Raw genomic sequence first — 10,932 nt, 5'->3', positions numbered from 1 at the left:
GCTTGCGTGGGTCAGCTCCTACCTCCAGGACAGGCGTGCACTCGTGCGCTTCCAGGGACAAGCATCCACTGTCAGGACTCTGGAAAATGACACCCCACAGGGCGTGCTTCACCATCAGGACACTGTTCCAGGACAGCAGATGCCAGCCTGCAGCACCAGTAACTCGGCTTTACCGACGCCGAGACATACTCTGCCGATGCCACGAGGACCTCCTCAAGATCACAACACCAGCAAGCGTCCGAAGACTCAAGAGGACGCCTGCTTACCAAGATGTGACCAGAGAAAGAAGAAAGAAGACTACCAAAGATGACTACGGACACTCGACACCCCGAAAAGCCATCGCAAGATTCAAGATGACCATCAGCCTCCAGCCGGAGGCACCACAGCAAGACGTTAGCGCACGACAGAAGAAAGATGAGCGACACCCGCACCCGGGGGCCCATCGCCGGGTCACAATCTGGAAAAGACTCGGACCGGGACATGTACCAGCGAGTCATTCAAGTTTAAGTTGGCGATTGAGAAAGTGGACAGCCCACCCCCCAGCCCACCCTGGGTGGGTTCCTGGTCTCCAACCACAGCCTGTAAAAACCGTTCAGATAGCTGCAACAGGTCGTGTGTGAGAGAAGCAGGACAATGTATGTTTCAGACCCGACTGCTTACATTTTGGCCACTTTGCTTGCATTGTGATCAGATTTGGGTGTTAGGTGACTGGTGTGGGTGGTATCCTGGAGACAAAATTAACCTAAGTTGTGGGAAATGCTCTACATAACCAGACTTTCTATATAGTATATCATTGTTGTCAGGTATGGTCTGTATAAGTTGCATCAGGTACTAGTAGAAATAAATATTAGTAGTAGTAGTAGTATTAGCGCCCCGTCGGCCTGGCTGCGACCAGGCCTCCTCGTGGATCAGGGCCTGATCAGCCAGGCAAGAGTATAAGTCAATGTCTTTCTTACTATGTGTCACTATGTGTCTGAGAGATTACCTAGTGTGTGTAGCCAAAGGTTTCCCAGTGAAGAAATTAGGAATATATTTGACAATGCAACCAAACTGAGGCACTCAAAGGAGTTTTTTTGGATTCAGCGTTGCTGCCAACTGGGCATTTTATCAGAGTTGGGTTGAGAATAACACCTCAGATTAAAAATGTGCTGGTTCTTCCATGCTTGAGGGTATGGTACAAAATTTCTTCTCAAGGCTGAGGGACTGACCACCTCAAAACTATGTTTTCAAGGGTGATGGACTGATGACATTGTCTTCACATCTCTACTGCTTCTGCCAACTTTTCTGTACCCAACTGAAGAAGCTTACTGTGTAGGCGAAACATTTCGGAAGATACATAACTGTTGTACTTGTGACTTACTTATCAGCCTATTGGTATTGTATACCATTTTAATATTTACAATGACAATTTGTCTGTCCTGCTGAACGCCCTTAAAAGATTTAATATACATGTAGTTTTTAAGAATTCGTGGACTGTTAAAAGCATTTTTAGGGGATCAGCTGCAACAGCCACAACTTATCTAATGCGGGACAGACTGGCAAACCTGTAGATGCCGGGATATCACAACTTTGATATTTGATACAAACTGCGTAATAATCAAGTGCAATTTGCCACCACATTAGCATCTGCATCAACTCTGCAAATTGGTCAGAAGCCAGACTCATATTTCCTTGCTCTTCTTGGCTTGAAATATTATTGAATTTGCAATTATAAAATATGATAAACGTTCATTATATAATAATAGCAGAACTGAAGACGCAGTTGAAGACATTGTATACAGTATGAAGCGGGATTCTACCAGAACTCACTGAATTGTCATTAATTCAGCTCTCCACTGACGAATCAAGAATCATTTGCTGCTTTCACCCAATTTCATGTATAAACCAGCATTTACCTGAGGGTTAATTGGGACTGCCTCTGGAAATAGGAGAATTTCCAACTTTTTGCTGCTTCCCTATTTTCTTTGTATGAGATGGAATTTTCCCTGATAGATGTCAGATATCTTTGAGATCAGAATAATTAAACCTTCATAACAATACATTATGAAGTCTGACAGCATGTTGCTGATAGCTATCATGTCACTGATGTTGACAGCCTTTTATATACCTCTACGGCTAATGTTTACAATATCTTGGGTTTCTATACACATCTGCTACATGCTATGTACTTCTAGCTAGTTCCTCCCTTGCATGGATCTACCTGGACTTCAGTTATAATATTGTGTGTGTATATATATATATATATATATATATATATATATATATATATATATATATATATATATATATATATATATATATATATATATATATATATATATATAAAACATTCGGATAGACAGAGAGGCAGAGAAGGATTGTGGCAATCCTCGATCCTCTGAGAGAAGGATTCAAGTGAGGACTGACTGAATGTATGATCATCCACATGAAGTATGTATGAGTTCAAGACGGAGAGAGAGAGAGAGAGAGAGAGAGATCAGTAGTACAATTTAAACTGTACAATAATTAACCACCCCAGAAGTCAGAACATTACCCCAGAAGTCAGTACATTACCCCAGAAGTCAGTACATTACTCCAGAAGTCTGTATATCACCCCAGAAGTCAGTACATTACCCCAGAAGTCTGTACATCACCCCAGAAGTAAGTATATCACCCCAGAAGTCAGTACATTACCCCAGAAGTCTGTACATCACCCCAGAAGTCGGTACATTACCCCAGAAGTCAATACATTACTCCAGAAGTCTGTACATCACCCCAGAAGTAAGTACATCACCCCAGAAGTCAGTACATTACCCCAGAAGTCTGTACATCACCCCAGAAGTCAGTACATTACCCCAGAAGTCAGTACATCACCCCAGAAGTCAGTACATTACCCCAGAAGTCTGTACATCACCCCAGAAGTCAGTACATTACCCCTAGAAGGTCAGGGGGCACATTACCCCAGGTAAGTCTGTACATCACTCCAGAAGTCAGTACATTACCCCAAGAAGTCTGTACATCACCCCAGAAGTCCAGTATATTACTCCCCAGAAGTCTGCACATCACCCCAGAAGTCAGTACATTACACCAGAAGTCTGTACATCACCCCAGAAGTCAGTACATCACCCCAGAAGTCAATAACATCCCACCCGAAGTCAGTACATTACTCCCCCAGAAGTCTGTACATCACCCCAGAAGTAAGTACATTACTCCCCCAGAAGTCTGTACATCACCCCCAGAAGTCAGTACATTACCCCCAGAAGTCAGCATATCACCCCCAGAAGTCTGTACATCACCCTCCCCAGAAGTCAGTACATTACTTCCCAGCCCCAGAAGTCTGGTGAACATCACCCCAGAAGTCAGTATACATTACCCCAGAAGTCTGTACATCACCCCAGTAAGTCAGTACATTACCTCCCCAGAAGTCAGTACATTACCCCAGAAGTCTGTACATCACCCCAGAAAGTACTTTACCCCAGAAGTACATTACCCCAGAAGTCAGTACATTACTCCAGAAGTCTGTACATCACCCCAGAAGTCAGTACATTACCCCAGAAGTCTGTAGTCAGTACATTACCCCAGAAGTCAGTCAGTCACCCCAGAAGTCAGTACATTACCCCAGAAGTACATCACCCCAGTCACACTTTACCCCAGAAGTACCCCAGATGTCTGTACATCACCCCAGAAGTCAGTACATTACCTCAGAAGTCTGTACATCACCCCAGAAGTCAGTACATTACCCCAGAAGTCTGTACATCACCCCAGAAGTCAGTACATTACCCCAGAAGTCAGTACATTACCCCAGAAGTCTGTACATCACCCCAAAAGTCAGTACATTACCCCAGAAGTCTGTACATCACCCCAGAAGTCAGTACATCACCCCAGAAGTCAGTACATTACCCCAGAAGTCTGTACATCACCCCAGAAGTCAGTACATCACCCCAGAAGTCAGTACATTACCCCAGAAGTCTGTACATCACCTAAGAAGTCAGAACATTACCCCAGAAGTCAGTACAATACCCCAGAAGTCTGTACATCACCCCAGAAGTCAGTACATCACCCCAGAAGTCAGTACATCACCCCAGAAGTCAGTACATTACCCCAGAAGTCTGTACATCACCCCAGAAGTCAGTACATTACCCCAGAAGTCTGTACATCACCCCAGAAGTCAGTACATTACCCCAGAAGTCAGTACATCACCCCAGAAGTCTGTACATCACCCCAGAAGTCAGTACATTACCCCAGAAGTCTGTACATCACCCCAGAAGTCAGTACATTACCCCAGAAGTCTGTACATCACCCCAGAAGTCAGTACATTACCCCAGAAGTCAATACATTACCCCAGAAGTCTGTACACCAAACCAGAAGTCAGTACATTACCCCAGAAGTCTGTACATCACCCCAGAAGTCAGTACATTACCCCAGAAGTCAGTACATTACCCCAGAAGTCTGTACATCACCCCAGAAGTCAGTACATTACCCCAGAAGTCTGTACATCACCCCAGAAGTCAGTACATTACCCCAGAAGTCTGTACATCACCCCAGAAGTCAGTACATTACCCCAGAAGTCAGTACATTACCCCAGAAGTCTGTACATCACCCCAGAAGTCAGTACATTACCCTAGAAGTCTGTACATCACCCCAGAAGTCAGTACATCACCCCAGAAGTCAGTACATTACCCCAGAAGTCTGTACATCACCCCAGAAGTCAGTACATCACCCCAGAAGTCAGTACATTACCCCAGAAGTCTGTTAATCACCCCAGAAGTCAGTACATTACCCCAGAAGTCTGTACATCACCCGAGAAGTCAGTACATCACCCGAGAAGTCAGTACATCACCCCAGAAGTCTGTACATCACCCGAGAATTCTGTACATCACCCCAGAAGTCAGTACATCACCCCAGAAGTCTGTACATCACCCCAGAAGCCAGTACGTCACCCCAGAAGTTAGTACATCACCCCAGAAGTCAGTACATCACCCCAGAGGTCAGTACATCACCCCAGAAGTCAGTACATCACCCCAGAAGTCAGTACATTACCCCAGAAGTTTGTGCATCACCCCAGAAGTCTGTACATCACCCCAGAAGTCAGTACATCACCCCAGAAGTCTGTACATCACCCCAGAAGTCAGTACATCACCCCAGAAGTCAGTACATCACCCCAGAAGTCAGTACATTACCCCAGAAGTCTGTACATCACCCCAGAAGTCAGTACATTACCCCAGAAGTCAGTACATTACCCCAGAAGTCTGTACATCACCCCAGAAGTCTGTACATCACCACAGAAGTCAGTACATTACCCCAGAAGTCAGTACATCACCCCAGAAGTCTGTACATCACCCCAGAAGTCAGTACATCACCCCAGAAGTCTGTACATCACCCCAGAAGTCAGTACATTACCCCAGAAGTCTGTACATCACCCCAGAAGTCAGTACATTACCCCAGAAGTCAGTACATTACCCCAGAAGTCTGTACATCACCCCAGAAGTCAGTACATTACCCCAGAAGTCAGTACATCACCCCAGAAGTCAGGATATTACCCCAGAAGTCTGTACATCACCCCAGAAGTCAGTACATTACGCCAGAAGTCTGTACATCACCCCAGAAGTCAGTACATCACCCCAGAAGTCAATACATCACCCCAGAAGTCAGTACATTACCCCAGAAGTCTGTACATCACCCCAGAAGTAAGTACATTACCCCAGAAGTCTGTACATCACCCCAGAAGTCAGTACATTACCCCAGAAGTCAGTACATCACCCAAGAAGTCTGTACATCACCCCAGAAGTCAGTACATTACCCCAGAAGTCTGTACATCACCCCAGAAGTCAGTACATTACCCCAGAAGTCTGTACATCACCCCAGAAGTCAGTACATTACCCCAGAAGTCAGTACATTACTCCAGAAGTCTGTACATCACCCCAGAAGTCAGTACATTACCCCAGAAGTCTGTACATCACCCCAGAAGTCAGTACTTTACCCCAGAAGTCAGTACATTACCCCAGATGTCTGTACATCACCCCAGAAGTCAGTACATTACCTCAGAAGTCTGTACATCACCCCAGAAGTCAGTACATTACCCCAGAAGTCTGTACATCACCCCAGAAGTCAGTACATTACCCCAGAAGTCAGTACATTACCCCAGAAGTCTGTACATCACCCCAGAAGTCAGTACATTACCCCAGAAGTCAGTACATTACCCCAGAAGTCTGTACATCACCCCAGAAGTCAGTACATTACCCCAGAAGTCTGTACATCACCCCAGAAGTCAGTACATCACCCCAGAAGTCAGTACATTACCCCAGAAGTCTGTACATCACCGCAGACGTCAGTACATTTCCCCAGTAGTCAGTACAATACCCCAGAAGTCTGTACATCACCCAGAAGTCAGTACATCACCCCAGAAGTCAGTACATCACCCCAGAAGTCAGTACATTACCCCAGAAGTCTGTACATCACCCCAGAAGTAAGTACATTACCCCAGAAGTCTGTACATCACCCCAGAAGTCAGTACATTACCCCAGAAGTCAGTACATCACCCCAGAAGTCTGTACATCACCCCAGAAGTCAGTACATTACCCCAGAAGTCTGTACATCACCCCAGAAGTCAGTACATTACCCCAGAAGTCTGTACATCACCCCAGAAGTCAGTACATTACCCCAGAAGTCAATACATTACCCCAGAATGTACACCAAACCAGAAGTCAGTACATTACCCCAGTACATTACCCCAGAAGTCTGTACATCACCCCAGAAGTCAGTACATTACCCCAGAAGTAAGTACACCCCAGAAGTCAATACATCACCCCAGAAGTCAGTACATTACCCCAGAAGTCTGTACATCACCCCAGAAGTAAGTACATTACCCCAGAAGTCTGTACATCACCCCAGAAGTCAGTACATTACCCCAGAAGTCAGTACATCACCCCAGAAGTCTGTACATCACCCCAGAAGTCAGTACATTACCCCAGAAGTCTGTACATCACCCCAGAAGTCAGTACATTACCCCAGAAGTCTGTACATCACCCCAGAAGTCAGTACATTACCCCAGAAGTCAGTACATAACCCCAGAAGTCTGTACATCACCCCAGAAGTCAGAACATTACCCCAGAAGTCTGTACATCACCCCAGAAGTCAGTACATCACCCCAGAAGTCAGTACATCACCCCAGAGTCAGTCTGTACTGTACATCACCCCAGAAGTCAGTACATCACCCCAGAAGTCTGTACATCACCCCAGAAGCCAGTACGTCACCCCAGAAGTGAGTACATCACCCCAGAAGTCAGTACATCACCCCAGAGGTCAGTACATTACCCCAGATGTCTGTACATCACCCCAGAAGTCAGTACATTACCTCAGAAGTCTGTACATCACCCCAGAAGTCAGTACATTACCCCAGAAGTCTGTACATCACCCCAGAAGTCAGTACATTACCCCAGAAGTCAGTACATTACCACAGAAGTCTGTACATCACCCCAGAAGTCAGTACATTACCCCAGAAGTCTGTACATCACCCCAGAAGTCAGTACATCACCCCAGAAGTCAGTACATCACCCCAGAAGTCAGTACATTACCCCAGAAGTCTGTACATCACCCCAGAAGTCAGTACATTACCCCAGAAGTCTGTACATCACCCCAGAAGTCAGTACATTACCCCAGAAGTCAGTACATCACCCCAGAAGTCTGTACATCACCCAAGAAGGCAGTACATTACCCCAGAAGTCTGTACATCACCCCAGAAGTCAGTACATTACCCCAGAAGTCTGTACATCACCCCAGAAGTCAGTACATTACCCCAGAAGTCAATACATTACCCCAGAAGTCTGTACACCAAACCAGAAGTCAGTACATTACCCCAGAAGTCTGTACATCACCCCAGAAGTCAGTACATTACCCCAGAAGTCAGTACATTACCCCAGAAGTCTGTACATCACCCCAGAAGTCAGTACGTTACCCCAGAAGTCTGTACATCACCCCAGAAGTCAGTACATTACCCCAGAAGTCTGTACATCACCCCAGAAGTCAGTACATTACCCCAGAAGTCAGTACATTACCCCAGAAGTCTGTACATCACCCCAGAAGTCAGTACATTACCCTAGAAGTCTGTACATCACCCCAGAAGTCAGTACATCACCCCAGAAGTCAGTACATTACCCCAGAAGTCTGTACATCACCCCAGAAGTCAGTACATCACCCCAGAAGTCAGTACATTACCCCAGAAGTCTGTACATCACCCCAGAAGTCAGTACATTACCCCAGAAGTCTGTACATCACCCCAGAAGTCTGTACATCACCCGAGAAGTCAGTACATCACCCCAGAAGTCAGTACATCACCCCAGAAGTCTGTACATCACCCGAGAAGTCTGTACATCACCCCAGAAGTCAGTACATCACCCCAGAAGTCTGTACATCACCCCAGAAGCCAGTACGTCACCCCAGAAGTTAGTACATCACCCCAGAAGTCAGTACATCACCCCAGAGGTCAGTACATCACCCCAGAAGTCAGTACATCACCCCAGAAGTCAGTACATTACCCCAGAAGTCTGTGCATCACCCCAGAAGTCTGTACATCACCCCAGAAGTCAGTACATCACCCCAGAAGTCTGTACATCACCCCAGAAGTCAGTACATCACCCCAGAAGTCAGTACATCACCCCAGAAGTCAGTACATTACCCCAAAAGTCTGTACATCACCCTAGAAGTCTGTACATCACCCTAGAAGTCTGTACATCACCCTAGAAGTCTGTACATTACCCTAGAAGTCTGTACATCACCCCAGAAGTCTGTACATCACCCTAGAAGTCTGTACATCACCCTAGAAGTCTGTACATCACCCCAGAAGTCTGTACATCACCCTATAAGTCTGTACATCACCCTAGAAGTCTGTACATCACCCCAGAAGTCTGTACATCACCCTAGAAGTCTGTACATCATCCCAGAAGTCTATACATCACCCTAGAAGTCTGTACATCACCCTAGAAGTCTGTACATCACCCCAGAAGTCTGTACATCACCCTAGAAGTCTGTACATCATCCCAGAAGTCTATACATCACCCTAGAAATCTGTACATCACCCTAGAAGTCTGTACATCACCCCAGAAGTCTGTACATCACCCTAGAAGTCTGTACATCACCCTAGAAGTCTATACATCACCCTAGAAGTCTGTACATCACCCTAGAAGTCTGTATATCACCCCAGAAGTTTATACGCGTCCCCAGATGTTTGTACACTACCCCAGAAGTTTGTACACTACCCCAGAAGTTTGTACACTACCCCAGAAGTTTGTACACTACCCCAGAAGTTTGTACACTACCCCAGAAGTTTGTACACTACCCCAGAAGTTTGTACACTACCCCAGAAGTTTGTACACCACCCCAGAAGTTTGTTCACCACCCCTGAAATTTGTACACCACCCCAGAAGTTTGTACACCAACCCAGAAGTTTGTACACCACCCCAGAAGTTTGTACACCACCCCAGAAGTTTGTTCACCAACCAGAAGTTTGTACACCACCCCAGAAGTTTGTACACTACCCCAGAAGTTTGTACACCACCCTAGAAGTGTGTACACTACCCCAGAAGTGTGTACACTACCCCAGAAGTGTGTACACTACCCCAGAAGTGTGTACACTACCCCAGAAGTTTGTACACTACCCCAGAAGTGTGTACACTACCCCAGAAGTGTGTACACTACCTCAGAAGTTTGTACACTACCCCAGAAGTTTGTACAACACCCCTGAAGTCTGTACACTACCCCAGAAGTGTGTACACTACCCCAGAAGTTTGTACAACACCCCTGAAATCTGTACATCACCCATGTATTTATCCAACCTAAATTTGAAACTACCCAAGGTTTTAGCCTCAATAACCCAACTAGGTAGACTGTTCCACTCATCAACTACCCTATTTCCAAACCAATACTTTCCTATGTCCTTTCTAAATCTAAACTTGTCTAATTTGAATCCATTACTGCGGGTTCTCTCTTGGAGAGACATCCTCCAGACTGAGGGACTGACCACCTCAAAACTTCAAGGGTGATGGACGGATTACATCGTCTTCACGTCTCTTCTGCTTCTGTCAGCTTTTCTGTACTCGACTGAAGAAACCTATTGTGTGGGCGAGACGTTTCGAAATAGGGATGCCTAACTGTTGCATGTGTGTTTTATCTAACAACAGATGTCATTTTGATAACGACTTGCCTTGTATGGGCCAGTAGGCCTTCTGCAGTGCTCCTCCATTATTATCTACTTATTGGCCATCTTCCACATATCAGACAGTACACCTGTTTGAAGAGATATATTGTTGCCAAATTACTAGTGGTGACGTGTACTTAGCACAGTGGTGGCGTGTACTTATCTCAGTGGTGATGTGTACTTATCTCAGTGGTGACGTGTACTTATCTCAGTGGTGACGTGTACTTAGCACAGTGGTGACGTGTATTTAGCTCAGTGGTGACGTGTACTTAGCACAATGGTGACGTGTACGTATCTCAGTGATGACGTATACTTAGCTCAGTGGTGACGTGTACTTATCTCAGTGGTGACGTGTACTTAGCTCAGTGAGGACGTTAGTGTGCTCCCCGTGGACTGAACCAAGATGCCCTCCATCGAGCAACTTTGCCAGCAGCTTAAGGAAGAATTGAGGATGGCAAAGTTGGAGATACGGCGATTGACTCAGGAAAACAAGAGGATTCGTAGCAGTCGTCCTGTTTTGAGTCCTCAGGTCAAGAAGGGAAACTGGTCAGTGGCTGGACAACAGGGAGCGAAATTGACGATCAAGAAGAATGGAAAGGTAGAAACGATGAAGAAGAAAGAAACTGCTGTGGAAACTTGTGGAAACATCTAATGCATTCTCGGTGCTACCCGACCAATGTGAGTCGACTACTGGAAACGTCACGACGAACGACACCGAGAAAGATAAGAATATTGTTGTAGTTGGGGATAGGGCGTTCTGC

Source organism: Cherax quadricarinatus, chromosome 100 (assembly GCF_038502225.1).
Source record: "Cherax quadricarinatus isolate ZL_2023a chromosome 100, ASM3850222v1, whole genome shotgun sequence".
Classification (NCBI taxonomy): Eukaryota; Metazoa; Arthropoda; class Malacostraca; order Decapoda; family Parastacidae; genus Cherax; species Cherax quadricarinatus.
The sequence above is the reverse complement of the archived record's forward strand: the minus strand, read 5'-3'. Positions refer to the sequence as shown.